This window comes from Diadema antillarum, unplaced genomic scaffold (genome assembly GCF_040938485.1).
Source record: "Diadema antillarum isolate AM-2024a unplaced genomic scaffold, OU_Dant_1.0 scf00000107, whole genome shotgun sequence".
Lineage (NCBI taxonomy): Eukaryota > Metazoa > Echinodermata > Echinoidea > Diadematoida > Diadematidae > Diadema > Diadema antillarum.
In genome coordinates this window covers 2,147,711-2,161,380 of record NW_027270996.1, presented here as the reverse complement: position 1 = coordinate 2,161,380, position 13,670 = coordinate 2,147,711, and the positions used below count along the sequence as shown (strand labels likewise).

General features: G+C 40.1%; 1 long non-coding RNA gene across 1 annotated transcript; it reads right to left on the bottom strand.

The window, feature by feature from the left end:
• Positions 1–6,868: 6,868 nt before the first annotated feature.
• On the bottom strand, positions 6,869–11,326 carry LOC139719194 (uncharacterized). The gene is made up of 4 exons (XR_011710076.1): positions 11,041–11,326; positions 9,233–9,627; positions 7,579–7,716; positions 6,869–6,991 (listed from the first exon to the last, which is right to left on the bottom strand). It is a non-coding gene; the product is annotated as an uncharacterized lncRNA (long non-coding RNA).
• Between the last annotated feature and the right edge of the window lie 2,344 nt (positions 11,327–13,670).

The window sequence follows — 13,670 nt, the reverse complement described above, 5'->3', positions numbered from 1 at the left end:
TCAGGGCCTTCACTTCACTCTCTCTCCATGAGACTCTGCACCTTTTCTTCTCTTCTTTTCCAGCAAAAGAAGCGGAAGCCATCTTAAATTAACTTAATCGTCGTCTGCTACTCAGTAACCGAGAGATATAAACACACGGAAAACAACGCGTGGTAAACAAGTTATAACGTCAGCTGTACATACATAGGCGAATATGACTACACACAAAATTCCGTTTGCTATATTGCGTGCGTACTGTACTGAGCGGTAGCTAGGGCTAGGGTACCGGAAGTTCCGCCCGTAAAGGTCACTGAAAAACTACAAGAGCGTCGTGGTTAACAAAACTCCGTTCACATCTGTCATAGTTTAAGCGCGCTGCCACTACGCGCTTATGCACTTGTCAATGTAATGACTCACCCCACTACCCCCGGACATGGGTGCGTCATTTCCTCGTTTGGTCCGTCAAATTTGTGACCCAGGTGTTCGTCATTTTACCAGCTTTGTCCGTCAAATTTTTGACCGAGGGGTGCGTCAAAATCCCATCATTGTCGGTCAAAATTTTGACCGAGGGGTGCGTCATGGTACGTCACTTGGCTATGGAAAATAACACGCATTTTTGCACGCTGGATACACGTACCGCGAGTGAAATTACAGTGAGCGCTTTCCCGCGGCAAGTGAAAATCAAAGTCGGGAAGCGTTTTGGAATAAGAGGAAAAAATGCTTGCCAGAATCTGGCAAGCAAAGAATTTAAAAGCCACCCTTTCTCCTTACATTTTCCCTCCAACAAACCCATGAAATCATGCATACTCAATCTCAAACCAGGGACTGTTCAGCGATGTAACAACTTAGTTAAATCTTTCCTGTCGAAACGGCAGCAGAAGAACTGCTTGCCGCATGCCATTTTCTGCTCGCGGGATAGCCCGACCAGCTGGCCAGACGCGCGCGCGACGCTGTTAGCTGTGCGAATCTCTACGTACCGCGACTTGGCTGTAGTTACGCAGTACTCGAGCGGGAATATGAATGCCGTGGCGTGGTGTGTACCTACCTGCGCTGCAGCAGTATGCATCCACCGCACTAGCAATGGCCGCGCACACACAGCGCATTCTGCACACATGTGATTGTCATGTATGGATTGCATGCACAGAATACATACTACTGCACGGAATATCGTAGCAGCAGCGTGATGTACGGTGAATGACAATACGGTGCTTACATGGTAAGGGAAACTTGCCGAAACTTTTACAAATTATGTGTACGAACCAAAAGAAAATGAAATTGCTTGAATAAAACGTATGCAAAAATCGTTTCAGTATTTACGGGGGTGCGTCAAATGTACCGAGGATGTCCGTCACAAAAGTGACCGAGGTGTGCGTCACTTTCAACGTGTTGTCCGTCAAAAAAGTGACTGTGGTGTTCGTCACTTGCAGCGTTATGTCCGTCAAAAAAGTGACTGTGGTGTCCGTCAAAAACCCCGTGTGGTCAGTCAAAAAATGACCATGACGCACCCATGTCCGGGGGTAGTGGGGTGCGTCATTACATTGACAAGTGCATTAAACTACGCGCTTAAACCACGACAACACCCTAAGAAATCTTGTGGTGTTGTCGTGGTGTCTTCGCCTTAAAGCCCAAACAAAGTTCTGGTACGCCTGCAAAAGTTGTCAAATTTCGCTCCCAAATGTGAACGTATGCTTAGGAAATGTGCAGGATAACGATGTTATTACAAGATATTCGATGGATAACGACGAAAATGCGAAATATTAACCAAAAAGGTTCAGTCTCAGAACTTACCCGAACGGGGTCAGGCTAAACTCGGACTCGGGGATAACTCGACTTCGCTTTGACGGCGGGATGAGTTATAATGGTTGTCCCTCTGATTGTACAGTGTTGTCCTATGGGAGCGGCCTGTATAAACTAGCGCTTCGTGTTCTGGCTACTCGCAGTAATGGTCCGAGTTGTTACAACGCGCGCATCAAAAACCTCTTTTGCGCGCATGCAAAATTAGTGTGCGCCGAAAGGCGCTTGATAAACAACAACAAAAACTCCAAAGACCGCGCGTCTCAGCAACTGAGGACCGCGCGCTGTCATTTTTGTTTTGTTTTGTACAGGATTACGTTAGCACGCACTTTCCTGTCCATTCAGTTAGGCCTCATTTGGTATTATGCAGTGGCCAGTAGAATGTGGCGATCACTTACTGCGTGTGAATTGTCTGAAGTAGGGTCGAATTTTTCCCGAGACCGAGTTAGTCTGGAGCCTTCTGGAATAAAAGTCGGTTTTCCTACTATTATTATTTTTCTCAAAATACTCCAAAACGACTCATCATTCCGGCAAACCGCGTCAGCCAGGTAAGTTTCTTAGTGGACTCTTTCGGTATATTGCAAGCAAAAATGAAATGGTGCTAGACGGGTTCTCGAGCACTTACCGAAACTTAGTTTTCACTTTAAGGTTTTGTCGTGGTTTTCTAAACTACATGCGTCTACATCTACGCTAACTTGTAGTTTAGTGCCTCGTGGTTTACAAAACCTCGAGGTTTAGAAAACCTTAAGGTAAAGGGACTTAGGTGTGAACCTCACTAATGTCTCATGATCTTTTTGTGCAGCGCGCGCAATCCTAGTGTGACGTCTTATCTATTATGACGTAGAGTATGACACTCATAAGCGCACAACATGCGTTTGTTGTTATTATCTATTATTTTTTGTTTTGGTTACACATATTGCGCGCGCTAGCAGGGTAGTAACACCTCACTCTTAAAGGGACTGGGGATGAGTGTTCGGTTGTGCAAAACATGCGAAAGAGAAGGTGCTTTGGGTTTAAAATGAAAGGTAGATATGTAACTTAACATGTGTGAAAATATCTTGGAAATCGGAATCTTCTCAAATGTTTTAAAAAGCGAAAAACAAAACATACTTTTCTGGAAAAAGACCCTTCGATACGATGGCGATACGTATTTGAATTGCGGAATACTGCTTGTTGACTGCGAACATCAAGCCAACTTACAGCGAAATCAAGCCAACATGCCGAGTGAGCTGCGGAACTACTAGTAGTTATACGTAGAGCAATTGTGGCTAGCTCTACGGCTGGCTGTGCCTATGGGCGCGGCGAGCGCTGGCCGCACTTCACTTGCCATAACTCGCATCATATCATCATACACAGTGTCCATCCAGTGCTAGTGCTTCTAAGCTCGAGCTGCTGTACGATCTTGCGTGTTTTCATTTGATGAGAGCGCTAACCTAAAATCAAAGGACTCCTCCTTCTCTGATTCACATGTCCTTCTCCCAAGATATTATGAGAGCTAGTTCTATCGTCGGAAGACTCGGTAGGCTACGTATCCTAAAAGCCATCAAACTCCATTTATTACAAGATTCTTCGTTGAGAAGTACCGAAAGCGGGATAGGTGAATGCGGTACAGTAATACGTAGCCCGACCAGACGCCGGGCGGGCTATGTACAGCGACTGGGCTGTGCGTGTACGTACATAGAAACTTTTCCGGGTAAGGACGGACACAGCCAGCCCAGCGCTAGGTACTAGGTCGGTACCATGTACGCAGTAACTGCCGTGCTTCGCACGGCGTCTGGTCGGGCTACGTAGAAAAAAAAAATCAACGAAATCTCAATTTACAATAATTTACAATTCATGTAATTATTACATGAAACACAAACGGGTTGTGTTATTACATGTACATGCAATTCAATGCAATCTTCATGGCAAACCCATTTTTTTTTTCTTCAAAGATTTGAAACACAAGTACCGAGTAGGCCAGAGAATTCGAAGTATCCGGTACAATGTTATATCTAAACTTGCATTGGAACTAACCAATAGTTCATTTTTATTACCGGTACAACTTGTCATGTATTCGTAATTTCATGTGACTTTAATAGTTGTAACATTTATTGTGGATGATTTTCTTCACAATTGACACATGCACATACTAGGTTAGAAAGTTGGTCATTGGTAATGGCTTAGGCCTACCTATTTTCTGTATAAATAGGGTTAATTGGAATTATTTCACAGATACACACAAAAATGTTGGGGATCGGATCATTTTCAGTCTTCTAGACTGAATAATGTGATACCTGTAATAGTCTAATAACCAATCCAACAATTTCTGAGGCTATCTTATACATTTTCCTATTTATCATACACATTGTACAATGCAACCATGCATGATGCAATGTCTTGTTCACCTATACAAGGAGAAAATCAAGACACAAGGAATAATCTGTTCAAGTCAATTATTTCCACATAGGTCAACAACATTCACTCAGTTTTTATCTAGAACCCTGATTAGGTTTCTATCATCCAAACACATTTTTTTCTCATTGGTAAATTGATGCTTAACAATTAGGCCTGTATACACAGGTAATATCTTCTTGTGATATTTCAGTGAATTTAAATCTAACACATTACTTATGTAGGGCTAGGGTTCACTTAGCTCTCTAGCACTCATCACACTAAAAGCAAACTAGGGCAGCACACATGTGTTACTTGGAAGGAGTCCCCTGGCTAACTAACTTGTAGCCAGTTTATTCTTCACATAATTTGGCATGGGTTTACATGTAAATGTGGGTTGTTACATAAATATTCATGCATACACAAAATCAACATAACAGAACATGCAAATAAAGAAACAAAGGTTAAAACTAAATATTCATAATATGTAAATGATGTGCAGGCTTGGGTGATTTAGGCATGATTTCAGTATTACAGGGAACAATGGGTGAGAAGTGAAAGAGTGGAAAATGTCATGTGATATGTGGTGTGTCTGTGATACAATTGTAGGTGGGGTGTGTGGATGCCTGTGGATGTGAATACCGGTACTACTGTATGTGTGGGTTGACGTATTTATGTGTAGAGGGGTGGTACCTAGCTTGTAATAACAGAAGGGGGGATACACTTATAATAAAATGTTCAAAATAAATCCCTACACTTACATTATACTACCATGCATAAATACAAATTTCATGTGCACATATAAATTGCATGTGTACATGGGACCTACATTAGAAGTTGTGTGTACCAGGGTACACTGACCTTCCATTTTCTTTTATCTTTGCATGTATATTTGCATTTGGTGTTGCATCATGAGCACAGGTTCTAATTGCAAATGTGCTACATGTATTTAGAAACTGCTCTCATAGTAATGTGATGTGATATACAATGTAGAGATAACAAATCTGTGCTGGCTACTTGCATGTAGGCCTATATCTTTTAAATATAAAATGTCATAATAGAAATAGTTGTAAAGCAAAGATTGCCAATTGACACAGGTAAGGTAATCATTTGCAGAAAAAAAAAAGAAAAAAGAAACTGCTCAGCATTCTGTCATTAGTCAATTTGGGCATCTACACATTATACTCCTATCATATTGAACAATTATGATAATAATACTATAACATGTAAATTAAAGAACCTTACAAATGCAACCACCTTCAAATAACTTGCACATTTGCAGGGAAAAAATATTGAAGTGAAAGTCCAAGAATCAATGTCACAGGGTTAATGACTTCAAGTACAAAGAACACTATACTATTTCAGTGTGGAGACCTTCTACGTATTGCATTGTCAAAACACAATTGGTTTAGGGTTTGAGCATATACAATTATATCAGTAGAACATCATGTAGGGACCTACCAAAATGTATATTACAATGTATTTTTATATCTATGTGAATGAAAACTGAACATCTTGTTTGAAGCACTTCCAACACATTTGTTTATCAAAATTCATACTTTTTTTTTTTGGCCATAAAATATAAATGCAATGAATATTACAAGGGCACAAACTCCATTTACCACAAAAATATTGTCCTCATAATAATGTGATTTGATAGAGTTATCACAAAATTTTGTGCTGAAAAAGTGTCTTCCAAAATGCTGATGGACAATGCTACTGTGTAGGACCTGCTGTGCCACTTGAATGTAACACATGGCATGATATCAGTGATCACATAAATGATGAGGATAATAATCATTATGAAGATGATGATAGTAATAAAAAATTAGCAACAACAACAATAGTAGTAGTAGTAATAATAATAATAATTAGAGCAATAATGAAATGTGCGAAAGGCCCTTCAGTGATGTACACTGTTGTGCATGACAGCCCTGCTTAAGTTCACTTTAAAACACTGATGCAATATTTTATCGTAACGGAGTAATTGTAGTTTTTCACCTCTGAAACACCTGGGAAACACAGGGGGAAAAAAGACCAAATGAAAAAAAAAAGGACAAAACTCTTTGTGCCTGGATATTGCAGCCCTTTCAGTTTCCAGTAACAGTTTAATGCACATGCAGTTTAGGAGTTTACAGGATTTATTTTCCCTACTTGCTACATGGGGCAAGAACAAATTTTCCAGGCAATCAATTCACTGTATCATTCTGATTCACACATTTGAGTACTAACATGTTTGTTGTTACCTCACAGGAAAGACAGAAATAGAGAGTTCAGAGATATAAATGTAGTGTCATATCAGTTATCGCTGCCATCACATGAATGTAGTCTATGATTGGAATTGATGTTATTCATGTTCAATGTGCATTTATCAGAATCCCCAACAATCCTGGTACAAAGGTGCAGCTTTTTCATTACTAACATGTCTTTTGCTATAATACACAATGAAGGCATAAATTGACAGTAGGCTTACAGGAAGAACTGGTGTCAGAGCTATTATCATTGCCATCACTTGGATGCACTCAACATAATTATGATATTGAAGTCAGCCAAGTTCAGATTTCAAACATTTGCCAGCCACAAAGAAGAACATGAGAGGGGATGTCACTGGCTTCATGGAGCTAAGTAGTTGGGAGGGCTGGTTCTGATTGATGAGAGGGGATGTCACTGGATTCACTGAGCTTGGTGGCAGAGAGGGCTGTTTTCCACTGGCGAGATGGACGTCACAGGTCTCACCGAGCTGCGTAGCCTAGAAGAGGCAGTCTTATTTGGCGAGAGGGGGTGTCACTGGCTTCAACAACCTGGATATCTGTGATGGCACTTGGATGTGATGCTAGCTGTTCCACTGCAATAGAGGCTAACAAGCACATTCTATTGATCTCTCATCTAATGACTGAATGTTGGTAATAAAGTAACTACTACACATTTACAATGAAAAATTATTTTACTACTCATATAGACTCAATTAACTATTCAGTAATACACATAGTAAATATTCTCTTTAAAGACTATCATTCAAGCAATGACAAGTTTAGTACTGATGAAAGCAATTATGTTATATGCTGAAAGTCCAATGAAAATAGCTCATTTTATTTATGATATTTACATAAAAAATTCCCTAATATGCATGCCAAAGGGACGTCTTCATCATCTACTGTAAAAGTGGAAATTTCTTGCGGTGTTGGTTGACATTTTCATGCATTTCGCGTAAGCCGAAACTAGCGCGAAAATAAAAGCATGCGAGTATTTTTGCTCGCCATTTGTTCAAGTAGTTGATGTCTTGATTACGCGGAACTATAAACATGCGAAACTCTTCTTACCCCGCCGACCGCAAAAAATTAGTCGCGCTAAAATATCCACTTTTACAGTAACCTGTTATCTCCTTACATCTGCCCAGGCTCTGATAAAATCAATATCTGTCAGCACTCTCACCAGGTTTTGATCCACTTCAATTTGACCCAAGTCCTTTCCTCAGAGTAGCATTTTCCTCCACAACTAATTGGAGAAGGCAACGGCATTCATGAACTTGTCCTTTTTCCATTTCACAGGGGCATCTGGACTGGAGTTCATCTGTATATCAGACACAATGAAAGGCATTAACACTGACTTACAATTAGGATAGTCCCGTTAGTTCTTCACCAATCTGTAAATTTAGTTACAGAACTTGCTATCCCATGTATTTCAGTGTAGAGTCTACCAGGTAGCTTTATCTTGTAGTGCTCACATACATGCAACAGAGAAAACTCCATGAAATATGTTAGAAATAGACTGTCTACTGTAGAACTTAAATAGCAAAAAGGAAAATAAGACCTACAGAGACCCTAGCCAAATTTTTGATGAGTTGACACTGCACATGACGACGGGATGACCTCAGCCTCTCATTGTGCATCTGGGTAATTCTGTGAAGTTGGGGCACGAAGTGTGACATTTTAGCATAACTCAATACTAATTATGCTATACATGTATTGTTTATAGGCTTTGCAGTTGTATTGAGACCATACATTTTCCTGGAAATTTTGTGCCATTCCGACTCAATTTTGATGAAATTATTAAAACGATATGTAATGGTGTCCTGTAGCATCGTGACGTGTCCATGTAGCATCGTGATAGTAAACATTTGGTCCTAAAAGACAAATTAAGGCAATTAGCTTGACCAAAATTTGATATAATATGCATAATTACTAGATTAGTCAGATAGCTAAATATCTTAACTCTCCTTTCCACAGTTTTACACAAAAAAGGACACCGCATAGCATCGTGATACATTTTGTAATTTTCTTTTAAAATTGAAACTGTGTACAGGAAATTTGAGATATTTAGCTATCTTATTCATACCTTGTAAATATGCATATTGCATCAAATTTTGGTCAAGCTCATTGCCATAATTTGTCTCTTTGGACCAAATTTTAAAATATCACGATGCTACGTGGACATGTCATGATGCTCCAGGACACAGTGTTACATATTGTTTAATAACTTCATTAAAATTGAGTCTGAATGGCACAAAATTTCCAGGAAAATGTGTGGCCTCAATGCAAATGTAAAGCCTACAAACAATAAATGTATAGCATAATTGATATTGAGTTATGCTGACATGTATTTTGTCAATATCACGATGCTACATACATGGACACTGCCCCAACTTCATGGAATTACCCATCTACAAAGTAGGCCCTATTTATTTATATGTTGTGTGTACAACCTCACATCGGGCCTATGATGTCTTTCAATCCAGCCACATGCAAGGGATTTGGGGGTCTGTATAATTCCACATACAATCATATAGTACGTAGGCCTAGTGGCTGCAATGTACAAACTATGTAACTTGTAACCCTAAAAGTAATGATCAAGACAACCATAATCTTATTAACCACTACCACAGCTTTGGGTTTTAAAAAAAAAATGTTATAAGTTAAATTACAGCAAGAATAAGAACAGCATCGTTTGAGAACACAGAGTTATCTAACAATTTATTGATGTTTTGTGTACTAAATATCAAATTAACTTTCATTTGCAGGTTCAAAACAGTTGTTGGATCTAGGTGTATTAAAATAGTACCAGGTAATTAAAGTTATTTTGTACAAACCTTTTGTACCGACGGAAGGGCTGGTCTCAATGGGCAAGAGGGGATGTCACTGGCTTCATCAAGCTGGGAGGGCTGGTCTCGACTGATGAGAGGGGACATCACTGGCTTCACCAAGCCGGGTATAGGCTACATTGTAGCTGGTCGAAACTGACGAGAGGGAATGTCACTGGCTTCATCAAGCTGGTAAGCTAGGAGGGCTGGTCTCAATTGATGAGAGGGGATGTCACTGGCTTCACCGAGCTGGGTAGCTGGTCAAAACTGACGAGAGGGAATTTCACTGGCTTCATCAAGCTGGGTAGCTGGGAGGGCTGGTCTCAACTGACCAGAGGGGCTGTCACTGGCTTCACTGAGCTGCCTAGTCAGGATGGTCCTTGAATGCGATGCTGGCTGTTGCCCTACAAAAGATACCCACAATAATATCTGACAGACCTTTCTCCACAATTAGCACCTACTGTGCTACAAAGCATACACCATTAACCACTACACTATAGAGACCGAGTGAACTGCGCCACAATGCATATACGCCATTAGCCACTTATGTATGTACGCACAATAGATACACTTCAATCAACATTTTTGCAATGCCATGTGTACCGGAGACAATAACAAGGTACCTTACCAAACATGTGAATTCACGTTTTTGGTCCGATCATAGCTGTGATGACAACATATACACAGTTGAGTCAGCCTCAAAGTATTTTGTAAAAACCGAGAGTTACCAGATTCGCTGACACTTTCATTCATTCAGTGTCGTTTCGTAAAATTGGATTTCTCGCCTATCGCCAATTTGTAACAAACGTCAGTTCTGATGAGTGTCGTAACTTTCTTATTTCGACATTTTGAGACCCATAATTTGACATGAAGGTAGAATAGGGCAACATAATCCAGAATACGGTAAAATAGGAATTCGCATATTTTCATACAAAACACAAATAGCGTGCCATTTAATACTGTGAACAGCGATTTATGTGTAATAGAGAAGCACATTTCAAAAAGGAGAAATGTTGAGCCAAATTTGGGATGTAATTCATAGGCAAAAAAATTTCCAGTTATGGTAACTATACACAGCCCAGTTGCTGTACGTAGGTACATAGCGACAGGATTCGCACAGCGTACTTACAGCGTCTACCACTCCTAGTCCGAGGCCCTTTTTCTCTGCCATTTTATAGCTGTAGCCCGACCACACGCTGTAAGTACACTGTGCGAATCCTGTCGCTACGTACGTACAGCGACTGGGCTGTGTATAGTTACCATAACTGGAAATTTTTTTGCCTATGAATGACATCCCAAATTTGGCTCAACATTTCTCCTTTTTGAAATGTGCTTCTCTATTAATTACACATAAATCGCTGTTCACATTAAGAAATGGCACGCTAATAAAGTGTTTTGCATGTAGATACGCGAATTCCTATTTTACCGTATTCTGGATTATGTTGCCCTATTCTACTTTCATGTCATTAAATTATGGGTCTCAAAATACATAGGTCTAGGATACCTACCATACCTCAATCGCATTCTGAATACACCTTTTTGTGAATCTGCATGTAGCCTTTCTCCACATATGTGAGTAAAATCTCAGGCAAACTCTGATAGGCCTATAAGTATATCTTTTACTTTAGTTTAATAGAAAAATGTTAGGGTGTGGCATAGGGGATAGGACACCTAACAAAATTGCTAATCTAGGCCTACTATCAGTATTACTAAATAGTAGGCCAATAGTGTGTGTAGATCCTCTAAGTGACATCTCTATCAATTAATGTTACACTAACAACACTAACACTGTAACAGTTGTTATAGGTCCTACTCACACTGAACTCTATGAGGTCTTCCGAGTTTCACAAATTTATTACCGATCCAGCCGAAGTGAAATGACATCTCTGTCGTTCAGCCCCTTATCTTCTAGTGTCTTGAGGGGAATTGGGACTCTACATTTTATTTTTCTGTCACCATCTCCATACTCTGTCACTGGTTTTCATGGTCTTCCTCTTCTTGGAGACAGATCTCTCGCTCTCCTCCTGCGGCTCCATTGTTAGTGTGGATGGTATTTATACGCAGCCAGCAGATCAGAGTTCAAGCGGACCCGTGCTAGCTAGCTGCCGGGCGGATGCCGGGAAATGCACCGATAACGCTCGCTAGCCAGTGAACAGGCACCCGGGTTTCGCCTCGCAATCGCGGCGATATCTTGGGCTTGCTTTTCGCCGAGGAGAAGGCAATACAGTACATTAACGCTGTGCCAAAATCGGACAAAAGAGGGAGGCAAAAACAACACTTGAACGGAGAGCCTCTAAGCCGACCCCCCGTGATTTTGACAAGCGTTACAATATGTAACGCTCTTCAAAAAATCATAGATATCTTCATAATGCCGTATTTTTCATCGATTCTTTTTCATTGCTTAGTCCTTTCATAGGCATTGGTCCTTGTTTTTGCCTGTTTCACTTCATGAAATAGCACTTTTGCATTTTGGGTTCCAACACTCCTCCCTAGTCCCTTTAATAATCATTGTGAATATTCGCACTGTCATCCCTGAAGAAGAGGAAGGTTCCTCGAAAATTCGGATTATTCATTAAATCAAGATTGGCTATTAATGCATTCCCTGCATTCCTCTGTTGTATATGTATGTATATATATATATATATATATATATATATATAAAATCAATTTAAAAAAAATCGATAAAAAATATATATATTGTAACGAGCCAACCTCGTTACGGTCCTCTACTAGTATAGAAACGGTTACTGTATTGCACTTTGCATTCAGCAACTTCATACATTCTTTAAGGCATTGAAGAATGTAGGGAATACCCATTTGTTATGAACTGACGGCCAGGAATATTGGTAATTGAGGGATTTAGTATGAGTAGCGAACATTTGAGTGGTAACTTACCCCATGCGACAGAAATATGAAGGAATATGGAGTTTGAAGACGATGTTAAGTCCTTTACGAACGATCCAAAACATAGCCGATAGATGCGCGTACCGCGTAGTGTTCATTCAGGGTTGTAGACCTTCCCTCGTACGTTATCATCGATATTTTGGCCCATTATTTTAATTCATATCCAAATTTCCTAAATTCACCATATCTGAGAAAAATAAGTTGCAATTACTGATATATGAATTAGTTTTTGGTGATAGAAGTGAATTTTATTATTCTTCGGAAGCTAACTCGCAAATTGATGTAAGTTTGGATGCGAGCTTTGGCTTCGCATCGCTGTGATGACGTAGCCACGTCAGCGTGTGATTTGGATCCTCCGTGTATGAAATTTACTGCTATTTTGTCGATTCTGGTCAATATTAGAGAAATTTGGTTTGTTATATGTATCTGGTCATTTAGTAAATAACTCACAATTTATAAAGATGCAGATTTTTTGTTATGGAAAGTGATAGTTGTCAAGATAGTAAGAGATTTGCGACGTCAAACTAGCACAAAATCTACGGAGTGTACAAGTTCAGCGCTTAGCGCATACCGTAGCTACCTCCGCGTAGTGTCTCCCGCGACGTCCGCATTAAGAGTATATAAGCAGGAGAAATTTTTAGATCGAGAGGAGACTCCCGGAGTCCTGCTCCAGGTAACGAGCTACTCTCTGCTCACTCCTCAACACACTACTTTCTTTCTCTCTCCCCCCTCCCCTTATGTAGAGGAGACTCTTGGAGTTCTACTCCAAGTATCGAGCATCTGCTCACTCCTCTACATCTCAACTACACCCCCCCCCCCCCCTTATGTCCCCATGTAAAATTTCAACTTAGGGATCTTTCGGCAAATTCAAAAAGAGTTAGAGACATGCTTTGTATTAGTTTCATGAGATGTCATGTTAGGGATTCTGGCGAGTCAGAAACTAAGGGGAAATAGAAGAACTTATTCACACGTACAATCAAAACGAAGTGTATGCATGGTTCGGTAATAGAATTTACGAATTGGCTTAGGCATGCATTAATAAATGAGTATGTAACAGTGGCGATATTGAAATGTTGTAAAAGAAAAATTAAACTTTGATTTTTGTTTTTGTTGAACCTGAAATCTGAGTACTACAACCTTGTGTCTTTCTTTGTTTCTGTGTACGACTCACTTGACTTAGTTTCTATTTTCACACAACCACACAACCCATACACACCTACTACTACTACTACTACTACACATCTACTACATACACACACACATACACACACACACACACTACACATATATTCCTCTCCTTGAATATTCCATCTTCCCTCCTCGGTCATATACTTTGACCTAAGAACTCATCCCCACCGAGACTATTAGTTTCCGAAAGGTCGATTAACTCCGTATATGTTTTTACCGCTCGGACATGTGGGCTTAACATCTCGCCCACGGAGTTGATCAATCTTTCTGGTAAACACACAACATCTACACTAGTAATTCTCGGTCATATTATATTCTGTGGTAGTGGCGACAGTGCGCCCTCGACGACGATCAA